The following is a 22448-nucleotide window of genomic DNA, read 5'->3' on the forward strand; positions in this document are numbered from 1 at the left end:
ACTCTTCCTTGCATGGTTTACCTTGTAAATTCCTTCCTTGCATGATTTACCTTGAGCAATGTTCAGAAATGATCTGTGCTGGTCACTTATCCTCTGAGATCTTATTCCAACCAGGAAAGGGCATAAGTTTGAAATGTTAGTTACAGAAAATCTAGAAATAGTGGCTGTTTGATGGTGGAGGAACAGGACCCTCTCACCTTTTGTACAAAAAAAATCATTGAATAAAACAGAGAAAAATCACTGAAGACAAGACAGAGGCTGATGCAAGGCCCAGAACCTAAGCCAGTTTGCCTTCCAGGTCAGCCCCTCAACTACAATCAGACTCCTCTGGCTTGTTCTCCTTCTGGATTCATGCATCTTTCCCTCTTGGCTGCCCAGTGGACCACCTTCAAAAAGCATTGGAAGGCTGGGCTAAGTGCCCCCAATCGTGGCGTAGTGGTGCCAGTGCAGAGGACCTCAGGGCAGCCACAGCCTGTAGAGGTGGCCAGGAATGCAGCACCCAGCAGATAAGTCTGTGAAGGGGAAGGGGTGTGGTGGGGCAGCTTGAGGCCTCTGCAGTGAGGGAGGGAGTAGGGCAGAGGCAGGGGAAGAAGCTGGGGTGAATGGGGAGGCCAGGGCAGCTTGTACGACAGTCAGAGTTGTGGGAGGCTTGCCAAGGGGTGCAGGGGGCTCCCACCACTGTGCGCAACTTGGGAGAGGCATGGGGGGCAAGTCCCCCCCTGATTTGTGTGTGGGGTGGAGGTGGGCTGCCACTGTGCATTGGGCTCTGTGTGCTATTGCCGTTGCCCAGGAGCCAGAAGGGTATAAAAGGGACTCCCTGGGGAGCCAGTGAACAGTACTGCAAATAGGGGAAGCAGTTTGCAGGCAGTTCACAGGCCAGTCTGTGGGTAGTAGCATAGCCTATTACCACACAATCACTCTTGGCCATGGCGGTGACTTGTCATACCTGCAGGCATCCTGGTATCACTGAGACCTTCACCCAGACAGAGCCCATGGCCCCAGACTGCACCGGCTGCCTGGTACAGCTGCTGGCAACTGAGCATGGGTGCACCCTCACTTGTCGGGTGTGCTCCCTGATGGAGTCTCTGAAGGGCCAGGTGTGGGAGCTCAAGAAGCAGATACGTTAGCTGTGTGCCATCAGGGCCCATGAAGACTTCATTGACAGCTACTGCCAGACCCTTCTTCAGAAGAAGGAAGAAGAGAGAGAAATGGAGATGGTGGCCAACATGATGGCTAACCAAGAAGACCCACCCAGAGTGACCTGGATGACAGTCACCTCATGCTCCCAGAAATTCAGGCCTAGGGCAGCTCCTCCTTTGGCCCTGCACAACAGGTACGCTCCCCTCCCCACACGAGGAGGCTCTTATGGTGATGCCAGAAAAGGTGGAAGGTAAGCAGCTTGCTGCCATCCCAAACAGGAAGCACAAAGTGGTGGTGGTGGGGGGGGACTCCCTCCTGCAGGGCACTGAGGGGCCCAACTGCCATCTGAACCCCCTAACCCATGAGGTCTGCTGCCTCCCAGGGGCTCACATCTGAGATGTAGCAGAGAGGATCCCCAGGCTCATCTGGCCCTCTGACTGCTACCCCATGCTTCTTATCCATGTGGGAAATAATGACACAGCCAGGAATAATCCAGAATGGGTCATGAGTGACTACAGGGCTCTGGGGACTGGACTGAAGGGATTGGGTGCCCAGGTAGTCTTTTCTTCTGTGGTCCCTGTTTCAGGCCATGGTCCCAGAAGGAAAGGATGCATCAAGGAAGTGAACCAGTGACTCCTATGCTGGTGCCACCAGGAAGGCTTTGGATTCCTTGACCATGGCACATACTTCAGGGAGAGAGAACTCCTGGGAAGGGATGGGATCCATCTCACAAGGAAAGTAAGTCCCTGTTCGTGGCCAGGATGGCTGATCTTCTGGACAGGTCTTTAAACTAAGATTGCTGGGGGACAGGGATACACAAATTCAAACATGTCCAGGGACCAACATAAAAGTAAGCTCCATAGATAGAGACACTGGGAGAGCCACTTTTGCAGGAGCTGAGGGAATAGCTCTCCATCAGTGGGACAGGAAGACAAGGGCCTCAGTAGAAAGACTCAGGTGCCTATATACCAATGCCAGGAGCATGGGGAATAAGCAGGTGGAGCTAGCCCTCCTACTTTCCAGTATGCATTATGATCTAGTAGGGAATATGGAGACCTGATGGGACTCCTCACATGACTGGAGTATAACTATAGAGGGCTACACCCTCCACAGAAGGGACTGGGTGGGGAAGAAAAAGGGAGGTGTTGCTCTCTATGTGAAAGTACACCTCCTTGGAGGCCAACATCGGCTCCAGAAATGGACAGCTTGAAACCCTCTGGGTCAAGTTATGGGGCAGGGGGGGCACATGAGGCAAGAGAGACCTAACTGTAGGTGTATACTACAGACCACCAAATCAGGGGGAGGAACTCGATCTGGAGTTCACCCAAGAATTGACTGAGGCCACACGTGCACATGACATGGTTGTCATGGGCAATTTTAATTATCCAGACATCTCCTGGGAGAAACACACATTCAAGCTGAATCAGTTGTGATCCTTCCTGACCTGTGTCAAGGACCTCTTCCTGATTCAGGAGGTGCATGGGCCAACCAATGGTGATGCTCTGCTGGACATGGTCCTGGCCAAAGAAGACAACCTGGTGACTAGCTTAAATATAGAGTGAAGTTTGGGCCATAGCAACCATGAAACCATCATGTTCACTGTCTGACGTAAGGCAGAAAAATTGGATAGCAGGATTGAAGTCTTTGGGCTTCAAAAATGTAAATTTCAACAAGCTTAGGTCATTAGTAGGGCAGGTACTGTGGGACCAGGGACTGAAGGTGAAAGGTGTGCACGAAGAGTGGTTGATCCTTAAGGACACAATCCTTGAAGCACAAAGGAAGTCCATTCCCATGCAGAGAAAAGGTAACAGAAGAGCTGGGAAGCCATCTTGGCTAAACAGGGAAATCATGCTCCTCTTAAGAAAGAAGAAAGAGGCTTATAAACAATGGAAGCTTGAGGCAGGCCCCCAAGGAGGATTATTCCATGACAGCCTGCATTTGCAGGGAACAGATAAGATAGGCTAAAGCAGTGACTGAACATAGATTAGCAATGGGAATCAAGGACAAGAAGTCCTTCTTTAGGTATCTAGGGAACTGGAAGAAAACAAATGGGAGTGTGGAGCCATTGCTCAACAACTCAGGAGAGCTGGTTACCAGTACCCAGGAGAAAGCTTAACTCCTGAATAACTACTTTGCCTTGGTCTTTCCCGGGACCAAGGGGAAAACCACGCCAGGTAGAGTAAAGGATGAGCATGGTAGGAATAATTGCCTTTGTACTGTTGCTGTAGAATTGGTGTATCACCAATTCAAAAAATTATATGTGTACAAGTCAGCGGGACCAGGTGATCTCCGTCTGAGAGTGCTGAAGGAGCTGGCTGAAGTCATTGTGGAACGCTTGGTGAAACTCTTCTACAACTCATGGCACTCTGGAGAAGTCCCTGAGGACTGGAAGAGAGCCAGTGTTGTGCCCGTTCACAAGAAGGGCATGAGGGAGGACTCAGGATAACTATGGGCCAATCAACCTAATTTCCATCCTAGGGAAAATCCTAGAAAAGTTAATCAAGGAGTCTATCTGTCATAAGATTGCAGAAGGTAAGATTCTGAATGACAACTCATCTCTTTCTATGACCAGGTAACTTGCCACCTGGACGTGAAAGAGCAGGTTTCATAGTTTCGTAGTAGCTAGGGTCAGGAGGGACCTGACCAGATCATCTAGCCTGACCCCCTGCCACAGGCAGGAATGAATGCTGGGTTCCAACCTCCTCTTGAATTTGCCCAAGAGGTGAGGACTACGTCCCTGGGAAGTTGGTTCCAGATTTTGGCCACCCTAACTAAAATATTGCCTTCTGATCTCTAACCTAAACCTATTCTCCATCAGCTTATTACCATTGTTCCTTGTCACTCCAGGTGGTGCTGAGGAGAAAAGGGCTCTACCTATTTGCTGTTGATCTCCTTTGATGAGTTTGTAGGCAGCCATCAGGTCCCCCCTCAGCTTCCTCTTGCTGAGGCTGAACAGGTTCAGGTCCCTCAGTCTCTCCTTGTAGGGCCTGTCCTGCTGCCCTTTCACCAAGCAGGTGGCCCTCTCTGAACCCTCTCCAGGCTGGCCACATCCCTTTTGAAGTGCGGCGCCCAGTACTGGACGCAGTACTTCAACTGCGGCCTGACCAAAGTCGCATAGAGGGGGAGTATCACCCCTCTGGATCAGCTTGAGATGCATCTTTGGATGCATGACAAGGTATGGCTGGCCTTGCTGGCTGCGGTCTGGCGTTGGCAGCTCAAGTTCACCTTGGAGTCAATAATGACTCCAAGATCCCTTTCCGCCTCTGTGCTTTCAAGAGGGGAACTCCCCAGCCTGTATGTATGCTGTGGATTCCTTCTCCCAAGGTGCAGCATCTTGCATTTATCTATGTTGAGCCCCATCCTATTCTTGTCTGCCCACTTTTGTAGTGTGTTGAAATCTAGTTGCAGCCTCTCTCTCCCTTCAAGTGTGTCCACCTTGCCCCACATCTTAGTGTCATCAGCAAACTTGGACAGCGTGCTTTCTACCCTCTCGTCCAAGTCACTGATGAAGATGTTAAACAGTGCTGGCCTGAGGACCGAGCCCTGGGGTACCCCACTGCTCACATCTCGCCAGGGTGAGTATGACCTGTCCACCATCAGCCAATTTTTTACCCATCCAACTGTGCAGGCATCAATGCCACAGTCTCTAAATTTATTGATGAGGATGCGGTGAGAGACAGTGTCAAAGGCCTTCTTAAAGTCCAGAAAGACTACGTCCACAGTGACATCATCATCCAAGGATTTAGTTACTTGGTCATAAAAGGCAATCAGGTTGGTCAGGCAGGACCTGCCTTTGATGAACCCATGCTGATTGCCCCTGAGCATGATCTCCCCTGCAGGCCCCCCACAGATGTGCTCCTTGATGATTCTCTACAAGATTTTCCCAAGCACTGAGGTGAGGCTTACAGGCCTATAGTTACTTGGGTCTTCCTTCCTCCCTTTCTTGAAAATTGGGACCACATTATCCAGTTTCCAATCCCCTGGCATCAGGCCAGATGACCATGAATGCTCATACAGCCGGGCCAAGGGCTCCATGATGACCCCTACCAGCTCCCTCAACACCCTTGGGTGGAGGGCATCTGGACCTGCAGATTTAAAAATGTCTAGCCCTTCCAGAAGATCCCTAACTACATCTGTACTGACTGAAGGGCTGACAGAGCTATCCCCAAGACTGTCCCTACCTCTGGTAGGTGGGATATCCTGGTCCCTGTTCAAGAAAACAGAGGCAAAGAAACTGTTAAAAATATCAGCTTTCTTGTCTGGAGTAGCCACAAGATTACTGTTGATATTGTTGATTAATTGATATTGTATACCTTGACTTTCAAAAGGTCTTTGATCTAGTATCCTACAATGTCCTCACAATAAAATTGGAGGATTGTGGGCTTAACTCCAAGACAGTCAGGTGCAGGAGAAACTGGCTGCAGGATAGAACCCAGAGAGTCATAGTGAATGGATCTGTGTCATCCTGGTGAGAAGTGGGCAGCGGTGTCCCTCAGGGGTTAGTGCTTGGTTCAGTACTTTTCAATATCTTTATTAACGATTTGGATACAAGTGTGAAGAACTCACTGGCCAAGTCTGTGGATGACACCAAGTTGTGGGGGAGCATGGTCATGCTTGAAGATAGGCTACGGATACAGGTGGACCTAGACAGGCTAGCAAGTTGGGCGGCTCGGAACCTGATGAAGTTCAAAAAATGTTCTTAATTTGCAAGCTTTCAGGCTCATACCCCCTTCCTCAGGTAGAAGAGAATGTAAAGATTGTAAAATTTGTCCCAGGGAGAAATTAAATTTCATATGGCACCAGAGAGCTGGAGGGTGGTGTAAGTTCTCCTGGCTGGAAAAGTTCATTTTATGCAAATTAGGCTCAGATAAAAGTTGGATCAGTCTGTTTACCATAAAGGTGTCTGATGGTAATCAGGATGTTGAATTGTGCTTCTTTCTTATTAAGATGCTTCATATTTTACAGGTGGACTGGTGATAGAAAGATTCTCCTGGGCAAGGAAGTTATGTTATGTTGAGGCTGCTCTGCAGGTATACAAATTTGATTGGAGACAAAGGATTGGAGCAGGGGTGTTAGGTCTCAGGGTGTTGAATTGTGCTTCCTTCTTGTAAAATTATTAAGTTTTCATTTCAAAATGGTTAATTATGATATCTTCCATGTTTCAGGGATAATGGTTGTAGTCCTGTTGGTCTAAAAAGCAAAAGTAGTCACTCTGGTAGAGGCGATATCTTTTATTAGACCAACTGGATGCAAAAAAAAATATTTTTTTTTTGACACACATGTGCACACCCTCAGGGTGAGAATTGAAGAGAAACACGCATAATTTAGAGCCAAAAGTGGTGGTTACTGGAGTTACATGCTGCTGAGAACTAAACCTTGAAACAAAAATATCACTTTAAACATAATCATACAATCATGAAATGCATGGGTGACTGGTGCCACTTGAGTCAGGGAGGGCACATGTCTCCTCTGACATCAGTTGGTGACTGGGGGGTCCCCCAGTGACCAATTGAATTGATGCAGGGTGTCCCCTGCTTCCAGAGGTCCCACAGCTCACTCCTCAGCCAGTGCTCACAGGGGGGCACCAGTGCTCCTGCCTGCCCCCCTGCCCATTGCCTAAATGGGGAGCACAACCTGACAGGAGGTGCATCAGTGCTCTCAGGGGGTGCCTGTGCACCCCCATGCACCCCCTGTGCGTCACCACTGACTAAATGCTGTACTATAGTGCAATTTAGTATCATCCTACTGATAATTGGTTGATAAAATTGAAGTTAAATTGCTACTTACACTGCTACACTGCAAAATGTTTATTCAAGGAATTCTCTCCTAAGGCCTTTACTTGAGGACCAAATTCCCATTGACATGAAAGGGTCATTTACCTAAGAAAGAACTGCAGGATATGGCCCATTAATAAGATTTTTATACATGGAATAAGTATAAGAAAGAACCATTAATGAACAATACTTTGCCTTTTAGATCACATAGAAGATTTATACATTTCTTACTAAAATGAGAAAAAAAAAAAAAAGAAACCTGAGAACATGTATTCATTTTGTTTTTCAAGAAGAAATTCAATCTGAACATTACATGTGAATAATAAGTTACCTTTTCACTTATGAAATCATGGCATGTGTACATCAACTGTGTGGAAAAAATGTTTATTTTCTGTCTGCAAATTGCACCCTTTCCCATTTTAATGCCTAACAGCTCTATTTATGCTGGATGTAAATTCATAGATGCCTCTTCAGAAATGAACTTTCCTGCAGGTGGTCAGTACACATTTCTGGAAATCTTTTAAAATATCTGTGTATTTAAACTAGCGTCAGTGGAAATTTAAAAAAAGCAACAAAGAAAAGCTTCAGTCAGCTCTTGTCCATGCTGTGGAAAGGATGCCATGTTGGACCAGTGCAGCTTAGCTCTGCCACAGGCAAATATGCCTGCATTGATACTCTGCCACTCCAAATAATGGATTTGGTCTTCAATTTTGATTTTGAACAAACAATAGATACACTTCCCCACCCCACCCCCAGTGAATATGAATTCTTTATATCATCCCTATCAGGTTTATAGTACTTAAAGTTTTGGTTCTATTTGAAAAGCACTATTGTATGATACCCATAAACCTTTTATTGGTTCCACTTCAGCAAACCATCTCATCTCAGATATTAAACCACGAAGCTCAGAGTACTTTAAAATTAGTTGTTCCTGCTTTCATTTGATATAGGTTTGAATGTCTACGGCCCCTAGCATATGTTGAGTCTGGTGGGATTAACACATTAATCACATCATAAATAACAACATGCTACAAGTTCCTTGAATTTATGGTGCAATAAATTGGGAAACCAGCCATAAAGATATTCCTTAAAAAATGTGCAACATCTTTGTGGCTTATTTATGTGGTGCTATAAATTGAACATATGGCATGCCCCATAATCCCAATGTTGACAATCTGCTGATTGTCAGCACTGGGACCAGGGCAGCCTTGGGTCTGGAACCTGGCTAAGGCTGCCCCGGTCCTGATACTGGCAATTGCTGATTGTCAGCATCAGGATACAGGCTTGCCACAACCTGGCACCTTAAAAGCCTTGCTTTACATCCCCCAATCTTTAAGAATCTTTAAGGTGCCTGGTGATTCTCAGAACATGAGGCAGTGCCATAGTCTGGGACACAGACCTTCCCTGCCTGATCCCAAACCAGGACTGGGACCAGGGTTGCCAATTGTCTATAAATTTGCAGACAGTTCATAAAAAGAAGGTCCAAAAATACCTATCTATAAAGTTCCTAAAAAAATAGAGCTACCCTTAAAAAATAACTAAGAAACCCTGAGCTTAATTGAAGTTCCATCAGAGGGTACATCTACATGTGCAATTAATGCTGCTGAATTTTCTGCAGAGAAAATACAGGCTTGTTAAAGCAGTCCTAGGTACACATTTACATGTGAGTCCCCATTGGGAGCAAACTGATCCCAAAAGGAGCAGCCCAGTCCAGGGTTACCCCTGCCTTGCTCTGCCCCCCTGCAACAGCAAGGGGAAGCTCTAGGCTCCCCTAGATGCCAGCCCTGAGCTGGCAGGGGGCACAGGGGCTTAGCCCCAAGCTAAGCTAAAGGTGTTGGGGAGCTGCCCTCAGGAGCTTGGCCAGTTGATATCTGGGGACACCAGCCCCCTGTGCCAGACGGACTGCTGTAGGAGCCCTGACCTAGAGTGGCCCCTGCACTTTCTACCCATTGCAGAAGTCTGGCAGTGGGGACTGCTGCCTGGCTATGACCTGTTGTCACCTGTGACAGCACCTGCCCTCTCAGACCAGTGGCTCCATGGCTGTGCACCTGCCAGATCTGGACAGGGACCACATGGCTGCCTGGGCTGTGGTAAGGGCACTGCAGCAGAGTCATCTGCACCTCTGGGCAAGCTGCCATGGATTGTGGCTGCACAGTTGGTCTTTGTATGGCACTGCTGTCATGTCCTGCAGTGCCCCCACTCTGTTATCTGGGCAGCTCTCTGGTAAAATTTGTAATCTTTGGGCCTAATGTTGAACAGTGCCAAGGACCTTGAATGAAGTTAATGCAAGTAAAGTGTTCAATATCTCTATGGAAAATGCCCATTTACAATATACAGGCAATCCTTGGACTTATGACACAGTTCCTGAAAACCGCATCTTAAGTCGAAACATTGTAACTTGGAACTGATTTTCCCATAGGAACAATGTTATAAATGGGGGATTGGTTCCTGAACGAAGGCCCAGTACCTTACTTTCACCAAAAATAACTAAGAATTTTGTACTCAATCAATTACAGATTAGTAATATAGCCACATTAATTTATTTATATTGTAAATAGCAATCATATTGATTTGGAAGGACTTCTTTGAGGTGACTTTGCTGGACTTTTTGAAGGGTCTTGGTTGGACTTTTTGAAGGGTTCTTGGCTGGAGTCTTCTCAGGAGTCTTGGCTGCAGGTTTTTCTGGGGTCTTGTCTGTTTTCTTAAAGAAAGTGTCTGAGGAAGTTTGGACAGACATTCTCCAGGGAGATGGGTAATGCAGCGAACTTGTTCGCTGGTGTGGCATGGTGTGGTGTATTTTGTCTAGTTCCTTGGTGTATGTAAATCCCAGTGGCCCAGACTGGGTCTCAATTTACAAGGTTATTCCCCAGTTGTTGTTTTTTTTTCCTCAGCAGTGACCCAAATCTCGCCTACCACGTCTTGTTGTTAAAAGGTTTATAATGGGAGGGTGTAACTTAAACACCACTGGGTGACAGGATACTGATTAACTCTCTTAAGGTTTTTTTTTTTTTTTTTTAGTAAAATGATCTGACAGTCCATAAAAGATGAAACTCACAATGTGTTCTTTATGATAGATACCTAATAAAAAACCTATCTCACTTTTTATATTGTTTTCTCTAATTTTCTTTTAGGTATCACACATCCAGGGATAGAGGAAATGCCAGTAGCTTGTTCCCCAAAGTACTGATTAAATATTTATCCAAATGGAGGTAAGTATAATGCTTGATATATCTCTCCAGGCATTAAAAAAAACAATTTAGGTAAGTTCAACCAAAGATAAGTTTCAGCCCTTTGGGTTTAAACGGGATGTCTTCCACTTTAAGCCTTTAAACAGTGTTGGGCTTATTGTCTTTATGTTTCAACTTTCTAATGATGCTCCAGCCTGGACTGATCTAGTTATAATGAAAAAAAATTAAGAAGAGTTTTACTTGTCACCATGAAGCTCATCTGCTTTTCTCAGCTAGCCCTCTGCTTTCTGGAGTCACATCATTTCCCGGATCTCACTCCTGACAATGCTTCTTCAGCTGGTATTTCCTGGCTCAACACTATTCTCTTCCTTCCCCACTCAGCTGACAGATGATTCCTCCTTGGCACAGCTATCCCAATCCGCTCTCTTCTCCTTTCACCACGGCCCAGGCCCTCCCTTGTTTACATCTGGGTCTCTCTCTCTCTCTCCCCACTTTCCCCCCCCCCGGGCTGCTCTAGCCTCATTGAGCAGCTGATTCTGAAACGTGGCTCCCTTTTTTTTTTTTTTTTTGCTGTTTCCTGCCTGTTTCTGGTTTGTGCCAATGCCAGCTCTTTCTCGTCATCATGATGTGGCATCAGATCAAGCATCGTAAAGTCAAAACTCACGTCAAAGTCAAAACAGGGTGTCAATTTATAAATGTTCTAAATGCTTTTCATTGTAACTTGAAATATCTGAATTCGAGGACTGCCTGTACTACACTAGGTCATTTTGGGGAAAATATACACTAACTGGCTGTAATCACCATGACAGAAAAAGGATACAGAGTTGAACAGGGATGGAATCAATTAGGCTTCAGAAATTAAACAGCATTTTGTTGCACTTTTCCTTGAAACCTACAGATTTTATTACAAAATGGCATTCTGTAAACTATTCTATTGGATTTGATAGAGAATTGTTTCGTTAATACACAATTCTATGGCTTGCTTTAGAAGTTCTGTAGAAAGATTGCTTATTCTTTCCCCCTACAAGGCAATATTCATTTTTTTAAATATAGAAAACCAAACCAAACCATGTTTAAAACCCAAGCAGGTAATTCTAACAGAATTAATACCTAAAATGTATTGTATTTGAGTATCAATCTTCAGGTCTGTCCTGGGGCTTAGAGGAATAGGTTTATTTATGATTTTTTGAGCTGCTGCTGATCCTAGTGTCTGCTAGTACGGGAAGCCTCATGAAGATGACTGATGCTGGTGGTACAGAAGAGTTTTGTGTACTCCCATATTTGCATAAAAAGCATGATGTGGACTTGGCAGCTCTGCTGGTTGGTACAACTCTACCATAATGATGGTGAAGTAAAAAAAAAATGCCATTAGGTCAATGTAAAGGCACAAATGGGGATCCATGGTCTGCATTACACATGCACTGATCCCCTGGATTAGTTTGAGGTGCTTTATCCACTGATAGAAGTGGTTAGGTAGGCAGCACATAGTCACCACCACCATCTCCTCCACAGGCATTTCATTGTTGCTATGTAAGTAACCAGGAAACTCTTATGATCAGATAAAGAAAACTCTACTGTATGTGATTATAGTTTGGTCAGATGTGAAGGTCCATATGAAAAATAATACCCCAGGTTGAATAACAAAGAGCAGCTTGTATTTAAACTTAGCTGTGGTGGATTAAGATGAATTCCCCAAGTCCCTTTGCTCATGGTAGCTTTCAGTTTTGTAGCATTTTTCAAACTTTCTGCTCCTTCAGAGTCATGAGTGATTAATTTTATTGACTTAATCTCAACCCGATGTTTTTACTGCAAATCCCTCCTAAGATTCAGAGTGCAATTTCACTTTAACAAGTTAAGTATGTGGATCCTCTTCTTTATAGACAACATGTTACATTTGCATTTTGCATTTTTAAAAAGCTATTTTTCCTTTGTATCCCTCATACTAAGAAGTTACACATGATCTGCAGAAATTGGCAACATTTATGTTTGTGACATAACAATACAGACTTCAGTAGTTTAATTTTTTTGCCCCTGAGTTTATAACGTTATAGTGAAACAAGTCTGCAAACAATTCAGTCTTATCCTCAATTGACTGAAGGACGCATAGGAAAAGAATCAATAAGAGTGCTTAAGTTTAACATTGAGAACAGAATTATTTTTTGTGAGCAACACCACAGGTCTCTATTTTTTGTTCTGCACACTGAACCCTTATTAATGTTATGAACAGTCACTGTTGTAATGCATAGCGAATATTCAATAGAGGTCTACAGAATACATCATTGGTTCTCAGCCAGGGTGCCATGAGAACTTGCCAGGGGGGCTGTGATGCCACTGCCACTGCCCATGTAGGGTGGAACTTCCATGTATGCCTGTTTTCAGGATATACATCAGAGCCAAATAGAGAAATGGCTGCAAAAGAAAGCTATGCTTGCCTGCATCACTTTAAGTAGGCAAATGACCCACTTCTGCTGCAGCCCTTTTTGGCTTGGCTCTGATGTGCCTTCTGTGGTTGGTAGGACAGTTCTACCTGGTGGAAACTGCATCTATCTCCAGGATAATGCTGCCACGAGGAGAAACTGCCCCATGCACATTAGTTTTCAGGACGCATGTTGGAGTAAATTGGGAAGTGCTGCAGCAGAAGTGGTGGGCTTGTCTGCGTGATATAAAAGCCAAATAACCAGGTCCAGAGGGAAATCCAGGGGAAGAGTCCACAACACAGACCAGGGTCATGGGTTTGGGAATCAGATACCAAATTACCAAGTCTAAGGGATAATTGACACATCAGACTCCAAGAACAGAGCCAAGTGAGATCAGGAAACCTGGAAACAGACCCACAGTGAAGTCCAAAGCCAGAGTCCAGGAACAGACCTGAACACCTGGTCAGAAACCAGGAAAACCAGAGAGCACGGGGATCAGGAGGCTTGCCAAAGCAGACCAGGGTCAGAAGAGCTGGCTGGGAGGCTGATGCCACAGCTGAGGCTAAATGGATAGGTGGGCCAGGTACTCCAGGGAGCTAGCCAGAGGCAAAGCTTGTCAGCCAGAGACTCCAGGAAGGTGTGGCTGCCTAGGCAATTAGTGCAGTCTGGACTGCCTGATTAGGGTCCCTGACAGTGAGTCTGACTCCCACTGTAACAGGATGTGCCCTGGGGTGGTTGTGACATCCCTTGGTGGCTAAGCAGTATTTCTAGGGCTGAACTTCCAATGTCCTATACACTGTTAAACAGCAGTCCTCTGATGGGAGAAATTAATGGGCATATCTTGCCCTGGCACTTGGTTAATAGTCATCAGCTTCAGTGAAATGGGTAGCTATTTCTAGATCAAAATATCAGTTAACAGCAGACTCTGTCAAAGATATCTTAAGGCCAGCTTTTCCCATCCTTCCAACAAATATTAAAAATGGTGATACTCCGAAAGGGTAAAAAAGGAAGTGAGTGGAAATTTTCACCAGGAAATGTACAGCCCAATCACTTGCAAACACCAAAATATGAATAAAAAAGGGGAGATTTGTTTCTGAAAATAAGATCCTGCATCAGTATTTCTACTTTGCATTAAGCTCAGTGAACATTTTTGCACCCAAAACACCTGTCTCAGCTTTAAAATGCTTAGTAGATATCTTACACTTGGTGATCTTTGCTTTCCTGAAGTGACTAATGAGGTGTTTTAAAGTAATTCCTAGAGATGTAGTATAGTCAGATAAACAAAGCCATCCCTGAGATGAAGAATAATTATTTAAGGCAGTGGGAGCCAACCTTTATGGCAGATGTGCCACAAATTAGCCTTCACCTCTTCAAGTGCCACTCTGATCTCCTTCAGCTGGCTGATCTGCTACTCTGCACGCAGCCCTGTACTCTTTGCCCAGTTTGCTACTTTGTTTTCTTTTTCCTGCCCTATCTGCTGCTGTGCTGCCCATACCGTCCCTGATCTACTGTGTGTCACATGCTGCATCCCTTGCCACTCCACAGCCAAGCTACAGGTTGGTCACCCCTGATATAAGGGCTTTGTGTAGAACCAGTTGTATTTTAGGGAAGTGACTGACCAAAGTGGGGTTATGGTCATTATAATGGCAATTTTCTCTACATAATATCTCTTGGTGATTTTCAAACTGTATTTAAGCTTCTGTGGGGCACCCAAAATTCTGATTTGAGCAAGATTAGGGCATCACATACACAAACTCAGTTGTCAGAATGCTAATTTTCAATGCTGTCCACACTACAGAGCCAAGGCAAAGCAGAGGCAAAAACAAGTTTATGTTCTGCTTTTGACTTTTTCAAAATAATCAGTGGATGAGTCTACATGAGTTGCTAACTGTGCAGTAGCCTGATACTACTGTGCAGTAGTGATGTGTGGGAAAAACCATGCTGAAACGCTACTGTGCAGTAGGGGTGTGTGAAATGGGCCATATTTGATTCAGATTCGGCCCAAATCAGGGACAGTGATTTGATTTGTTGATTTGGATTGCTGTCCCCAATTCAATTTGGCCAAACCTGAATCTGAAGATTCAATGCTGATTCGGAGAATCAGCAATTTGGCCATAAACACAGCTTTAAATTATTTTTCTACATACCTCAAGGTACCAGGCACAGCTCATGAATGCTGTGATGCTGGGGTGGATGAAGCATCCCATAGGATGTGGGATCACCACGTGCTTGGCGGTGAGCCCAGAAGTGGACTGAAAGTACTTCCAGTTCACATCTGGGTTTCCTGGGGAGCATGGTGGGGGGGCCATGCTCTCCCGCACCCCCTGGCTTGGCAATCGGCTGTCGGGGGACCCTGGATGGCCCCCCAAACCCAGGAGGCACCAGTTGTCAAGTCGGAGGGGGCACGGGGTGCTCCCCAGTGGACCCAGAAGTGGACTGGAATGCTCCATCCACCCCACCATTGCAGCATTCATGCCACCTGGTACTTTGAGGTATGTAGAAAAAATATTTAAAGCTGTGTCTATAACTGAATTGCCGAAGCTTTCCAAATCAATTTGGAGGGTTCTGATTCGATTTGGAGAAATTAAAGGGTCTTCTGATTTGATTGGATTTGGACGTTCAGCCACTGATTGGGCCGAATCTCCACCGAATTGAATCAGGGACCGAAGCTTCACACAACCCTACTGTGCAGTAGTATTAGGCTAATGCACTTTTTAATAAGAGTATGCACGCTTACTGCAAGCCAGAAACGTCTATTGTATCTTAGAAGTCATACTGCTTCACCTGTGACTTATTCCTTTATCTATATGCAACTCCCTCTCTTTTACTTATTTTAGTGTCATCAATTCTGCTTGTCTTTAATAAAGAGTAGCTAGCAAAATTAAAAAAAAATGTCAGAGAAATACATCTTACAGCATACACTGAACCAAAGCCACTTGTAAAGAAAGCTTGAGAAACCAGAAGGAAAAAAAATACTGACTTTGAAATTAATGTTACAAGAAGTGTTTTTAAACCACATGTTACAAAGTGGTTAAACTACACAAGGGAGGAAGTAGAGAAAGAAGGAAAACTATTATATAAAGAAATAATTATTCCTATGAAAATAAAAAAGGCTGGGAGTGTATAAATTACTTTTCATACCAGAGCCAAATAGGCCCCTTGGGAAGATAATAAAGGCCTCTTGAACCTCAAAGACTTCTTGCTGCTTTCAGGCAGCTTATTTTATAATATCTGTTTTGTTCAAATTAAAAACCATACTCCATTTGCCAGTACAGAAGTTTTTCAGTCACTAATTTTATTCAGGCATATTCAGCACATAGCACATGGGACAAGGAGTAGGGAATAGGTATTCTAAAGAAAACTAGATTTCCAAAGGGATTTTTTTCCTTTTCTTCACCCTGACCCCACAAACACAAACAATTACAAAAATATTAATAATACTGTCTGCCCTTAGATGGTGTAAGATCTGGCAAAATGCTTCTGGCTCTGTTGCTCAGAATCAAATTACATTGTAATTATAAACAATAGAAAGTATATATGTTAAAATACAAGTGAATGTTTAACAGTTATGCATTTTAATCCTGTCCAATCATATCTGTATGAGAAGTAGAGATGGTATATTTGTGAAATTAATCATATCTATATCAAGCCAATGAGTTCATCAATGAAATAAGTTACCATTTCATGTTAAGCAGATGATGAAATGGAGACCAATTATTTAAGCTGATTGCCAACAGATACTTTTATCATGGGGATTCTTAATGGTTCTTAAATTTTATTATATTTTTTCCATAGCATAACTAGTTTTCTTTACTATCATATCAAATGATGTTGATTCTAAGAAAGTTTTTATTACTCTTTGAAATACTCCTCATGAAATTGAAGAAGGTTTAGCCAGAACTTGAAATCTCTTCAAGGAACTTGGAAGAGTAATAAAGAAAAATATGAGCACCATAGGCATAGGCGACACATGGTGGGGGGGCAGAGTGGGGCACATGCCCCCCCTGACATTGGCCCTCAACAGCTGGGGAGTGGGGAGCACTGGCTGGTGCACCCCCTGAGAAGTGTCGGTGGCACATCTAGCTTTGTCATTGGCACTTCCAGGGTTGACCTCCACCTCCCCTGGTTAGTGACTGGAGATCGCTGCTGGGGGACTGCCCCCCCCCCCGTTGGGGGACCCACCCACCCCAGTTGGTGATCGCCCTCTGGTGCCCCCCCAGAGTCAGAAGGCACCAGTTGCCCATGCTCCAAGTGTTCCGAACTTACAACCTTCTGGCTCTGTACCCAGGAGGCAAAGCCCTATGCCAGAGAGCCAGGGCAACTGCAGAAGCTTTCCACAGTGCCTGCCTAAACCAGGACCACACTCACATACAGATATTTGCTCAACAGCACCCCATACTTAAAAAAAAAATTAAAACCCTGGATCAAGAGCCCAGAGCTCTGCAAGAAGGGGCCAGAGACAGCCACAAACATCCCCCTTTTCCCTGCCTGCATCATTCCTGCCTGCATCATCCCCCTTTTCCCTGCCTGCAGCAGGGCTGCTGTCTTCTTTGTGCTCAGCCCTTAACTGTCTCAGCTGCCACAAAAGTCAGAACAAAAAAAGGCATTTTGGCCCCACCATCATCTCCTTCCTCGGAGACACTATGAGTGCTTAGATTGAAGCACGGGCCTAAGTCTGGGCCTTGGCATGGCATGCTGAACCCCATAGGATTTGGCATGCCACGCCGAGGCCTGCACCTTTCCACCCCAGAGCCCTGCCACTTGTCTGATTGGTTCTGTGGCCCATGGCAGCTTCCATGTGTCTTGGTGAAAAACATTTTCTTGCACATCCTTCCAGCTTCTTCCCCTTCCTCAAAGACACTCTGAGTGCTCCAATTGAAGCATGGGCCTAAATCTGGGCCCCCGTGTGGCATGCTGAACCCCATAAGGACCATAGAATTCAGCATGCCATGCCAAGGCCGGTACCTTTCCACCCTGGAGCCTTTTTTCCAATTGGTTCTGTGGCCCATGGCAGCTTCCATGCATCATGGTGAAAAATAAAATTTCGGTACATCCTTATGCAGGTTGGGCTGTGGGCCATACCCAGGCCTGAGCTTACAACTGCCTGGCTTTGTTACCAAGGAGGCAGACCCTTAAGCCACAGCAACAGCAGAAACTTTTCACAGTCCCTGCCTACACCAGGACCACAGTTATATGCAGATGTCTCTTCAACAGCACGGCACACACAAAAAAATCAAATCCTCAACCAACAGCCCAGAGCTCTGCAAGAAGAGGCCAAAGGCAGTCACAGAGATCCCCATTTTACCTGTCTGCATTATTCACAGCTCTGATATAACCGAAGCCTCCAGGGGGCTTGCTTCTTCATGCTTGTCCCTCAACTGTCTTGGTTGCCCCAAAGTTCAAAAAGCACAAAAAAAGCCATTTTGGCACCACATTCTTCCCCTTCCTTAGAGACACCCTGAGTGCTTCAATTGCAGCACAGGCCTAGATCTGGTCCCCACTGTGGCATGCCAAACCCCACAGGGCCCATAGGGCCCAGCATGACATGCTGAGGCCTGCACCTTTCCACTCCGGAACCCTGCCACTTGTCCAATTGGTTTTGAGGCCCGTGGCAGCTTTCATAGTTTCATAGTTTATAGGGTCGGAAGGGACCTGAGCAGATCATCTAGTCTGACCCCCTGCCATGGCAGGAAAGAATACTGGGGTCAAATGACCCCAGCAAGATGTTCATGTGTAGTGGTGAAAAGAAAACATTTCCTTGAACATCTCTGTGCAGGAATGGGGGCAGCTGTAGGCCATACCAAGGTTTGAACTTACAATTTTTCAGCTTTGTACCCAACAGGGACTCTCCTAAGCCAGAGCAACATCTCTAATACTTCATCTCCTACTCACTGCTTCCCCAGAGCACCCTTTACCTTTCCAGGAGTGGCTCTTTTGAAAACTTGGTGTAGTAATGTAGGAACTTGGAGTATGATCTAGCAAACCTTTACATTGGGTTGCCTACCTGAAGACTTACCTATTGGGTAAGGAATACTCAACTGAGGAATAGTAGTAGGGTAGGCTTTTAAGGTACTATTACATGACCGATTGATTAAGTATCAGTAGAACACAGCAACATGAGTTTTTGAACAATTCGGTAGTGTACGAATTTGGCTCATTCATAGATTACTAGATTCATAGATGTAGGGTCGGAGGGGACCTGAGAAGATCATCAAGTCTGACCCCCTGCCCTGAGCAGGAATGAATACTGGGCTTATATGACCCCTAGTAAGTTTAAGCTCATATGACCCCAGCTAGGTAGTTATCAAGCCACCTTTTGAAGATCCCCAGGGTAGGAGTGAGCACCACTTCCCTTGGAAGCTGGTTCCAGATCCTGGCCGCCCTGACTGTGAAGTAGTGCCTCCTGATGTCTAGCTTGAACCTACTTTCAATCAACTTGTGGCCGTTATTCCTTGTTACTCCGGGAGGCATGCGGGGGAACAGGGTCTCACCCATTTCCCTCTGGTCCCCCCGGGTAAGCTTATAGATGGCCACTAGATCCACTCTCAACCTTCTCTTGTGAAGGCTGAACATGTCCAGGTCCCTTAGCCTGTCCTCGTAGGGCCTGCCCTGCTGCCCCCTGATCATGCGAGTGGCCCTCCTCTGGACCCTCTCCATGTTGTCCACATCCCTCCTGAAGTGCGGTGCCCGGAACTGGATGCGGTACTCCAACTGTGGCCTGACCAGTGTCACATAGAGAGGGAGGATCACCTCCTTGGACCATTTTAGAATCAATAATGACTCCAAGATCTTTCTGCCTCTGTGCTTTCGAGAAGGGAGTTCCCCAGCCTGTAGGTATGCTGCTGGTTCTTTCTGCCCAAGTGCAGTACTCTGCACTTGTCAGTATTGAATCCCATCCTATTCACATTTGGCCACCCCTGTAACCTGTCCAGGTCTAGTTGTATCCTCCCCCTCCCTTCTAGCATTCTCACTTCACCCCAAATCTTGGTGTCCTAACCTTTATTAAGTTAAAGAGCAATACAAAATACGGTTTTATTCTTATTAAGAATTAATTGTTAGAAATTCTCCTTTAAATGATAATATGCAGAGGTATCATTCTGGAATTCTTAATCCCTCTTAGTCTGTGCCATATCACAGGTTCCTCAAAGGCACTAACTTACATGACCCCTATGTCAGAATCTCAAATGACTCCAATTATTCTCCTATGAGCTCTGATGCTTTTACATAGCCCGCCCACAGCTTAAGAAATTGAAAGAAGGTGGGGGGAAATGAAAACAGTTTTCCGTGGCCTAACTTCACTTTATAACCTTTGAGATGGGCGATAGAAATCTTGGAGGGATAGTGAGAGTGGATTTATCTCCCAATCTATAGTTATCAAAAGGAAGTGACTTCCACTGCACAGGGCCCAGCCATATGAAAACACCATGTTTTGACACGGTCTGCTTGAACAGTGAGGGAGGGAAAGCAGAGTTATGTAAAAAAAAAAGAAAGCAGGTTATGAGAGGAATGAAAGTGAAATGGTTTCATAAAAATAAAGAGTAGTGCACTTACGTGGAGACCTAAGTCTGACTGAAACCACTGGCAAAACTTCCATTGTCTCAATAGGATCAGGATTCAAGTGTTAAATTAAAAGCCAGGTAGCAAATAGTTGTAAACCCTCCCTTCCAGGTTTATCATCATTATTATTCACCACTTGATTACCAATTGCATTGTTTATTAAAACAGAAATGTCTATACTGTTTTGTGATTTTCCGATCAAAATAGATTGCATTTCAACTTATTGTGAAAAATATAAAGAGCAGAAATAAAAAATTTTGATTTGTACTTGCTCCTGCTTGGGCACTCTTCTGTCCCTGCTGTATGGGACACACACACACACTCACTGCGCTGACAAGAAGCACATTCCTCAGGTCTGAAGCCAGTTAAATATGTAGCAGGCAGGGCTGGAATACTGTGTCTCACCAGGGAGGTCATTTAGTAAGCCAGGTAAACCATGTAAACATTTGTAAGTACATTTGTAACCCGTGTAAACCATGTAACCCAAATGGAAACCAAGTAAAGCATGTAATACAAATGTAAGTACAAGTGTAACTCACTCCTGCTTTTGCTACTGAAAACCAAATTAAGACAGTAATGGATTGTTGAAAGACAATGACTCCTGTGATTGACTGACTCCTTTCTTTTGTGAAGCTATGAGCAAAAATTTGCATCAAAAGAAAGCATCACCAGGCTACATCACTGGTGGGCGTGGTCATGCATCACCTCTACAAACTAACTCCATGAAGAAAGAATAAAATAAAGAAATAAACCCATCCTTCTGTTCCCCATGCTTGCCACCAGGCATCCCCTCTCCCCGCACCCCGGCCAATGCCGGCCAACATACTTAACTCTTGCACCCATGGGACAGTAGGTGTTGGTGTGTAATGATCCTCCCCCCTAAACCACTGTCAGCCTCCAAGCAGCAACCCTCTACCATGTGTAATGAGCCCCCTGTCCTGCTTATCCTTCCCTCCACCCCCATCCACTACACTGCACACACCTGCAGACAGACACAAATGTTTAGTTGGTAAATTTTAAAATAATTTATTGTACTGAAAAGAAAGAACAGTGTTAATTGCTGTCAGCAATATGTGGTGCTAGGGAGTCCTGAACAACTGCTACTCGACCACCTTCTCCTTGATATCTCCTCGGACCCTGTGCTGCTGCCTGGGCATGTCTCTGTATGACTGCTGCCTGTCATGCTTCTTCAGCCCACAACTCCTGAAAACTTCTCCACGGGGCTCACAGATATTGTGCAGCATGCAGGCTGCTACTATAAATGCCAGGATATTTTCTGGCTTCACCTAAAGCTGGCATGTAAGAGCCCATCAGCGTCCTTTCAGTCGGCCAAAGGCACACTCAACAGCCATCCTGCAGCTGCTCAGACGGTAGTTGAAAAGCAGCTTCTGTGGGTTGGAAACATTCCCTCTGCAAGGCTTCATGAGTCAGGGTGTTAGGGGGTAGACAGCATCTACTTATATAACCAGGGGAACAGCAACACCATGGATCACTGTCTCGTGGGCTCTGGGTGCATAGTGTTTGCAAAATTTGTTTGCAGTGATATCCTTTCGCACCTGGCATACATTATGACTTACCACCCCAGCCATGCAGGAAGCCACACCAAACTGTTTTGAGATGTAGCAGAGGCTGCACGGGGTGGCCAGTTTCATAATGGCCATTGCCACTCTCTTGTCTGGTGAGATAGCCCAACACATGTTGGTGTCCTGCTTCACAATGTAGGGACCCAGCATCAAGATGATATTTCATAGATTTCATAGATTTCATAGACATTAGGGCTGGAAGGGACCTCGGGAGATCATCGAGTCCAGCCCCCTGCCCAAAGGGCAGGAAGTCAGCTGGGGTCATAGGATCCCAGCAAGATAAGCATCCAATTTACTCTTGAAGGTGTTCAATGTAGGTGCTTGAACCACCTCCGCTGGCAGACTATTCCAGACCTTGGGGGCTCGGACAGTAAAGAAATTCTTCCTTCTGTCCAGCCTGAAACGGTCTTGGAGGAGTTTGTGACCGTTCGACCTCGTCATCCCTTGGGGCGATCTGGTGAACAAATGTTCCCCCAGATCCTGGTGGTCACTCTTGATAAACTTATAGGTGGCCATCAGATCACCCCTGAGCCTACGCTTTTCCAGGCTAAAGAGTCCCATGGCTCTCAGCCTGTCATCATAAGATCTATTTTCCTGACCTCTGATCATGCGCGTGGCTCTCCTCTGGACTCTCTCAAGCTTCTCCACATCCTTTTTGAATTGTGGAGCCCAAAACTGGACGTAGTACTCCAGCTGCGGCCTCACCAAGGCCGAGTACAAGGGGAGAATGACGTCCCGGGATTTGCTCGAGAAGCATCTATGGATGCAAGCCAGCATTTTGGTCGCTTT

The 22448-nt window shown here is 45.4% G+C and overlaps 1 long non-coding RNA gene across 1 annotated transcript in view; it reads left to right on the plus strand.

Moving 5' to 3' along the window:
- The first annotated feature begins 6157 nt into the window (after positions 1–6157).
- The window catches only part of LOC149864905 (uncharacterized), a 110590-nt gene continuing 94299 nt past the window's right edge, over positions 6158–22448 (plus strand). Inside the window, exons 1-2 of the long non-coding RNA XR_016442311.1 lie at positions 6158–6170; positions 10046–10123. This is a non-coding gene — a long non-coding RNA (uncharacterized LOC149864905). The remainder of the gene's footprint in view (positions 6171–10045; positions 10124–22448) is intronic.

This window comes from Crocodylus siamensis, chromosome 5, assembly GCF_052110815.1.
Source record: "Crocodylus siamensis isolate JL-2025a chromosome 5, ASM5211081v1, whole genome shotgun sequence".
In the NCBI taxonomy this organism is placed as follows: domain Eukaryota; kingdom Metazoa; phylum Chordata; order Crocodylia; family Crocodylidae; genus Crocodylus; species Crocodylus siamensis.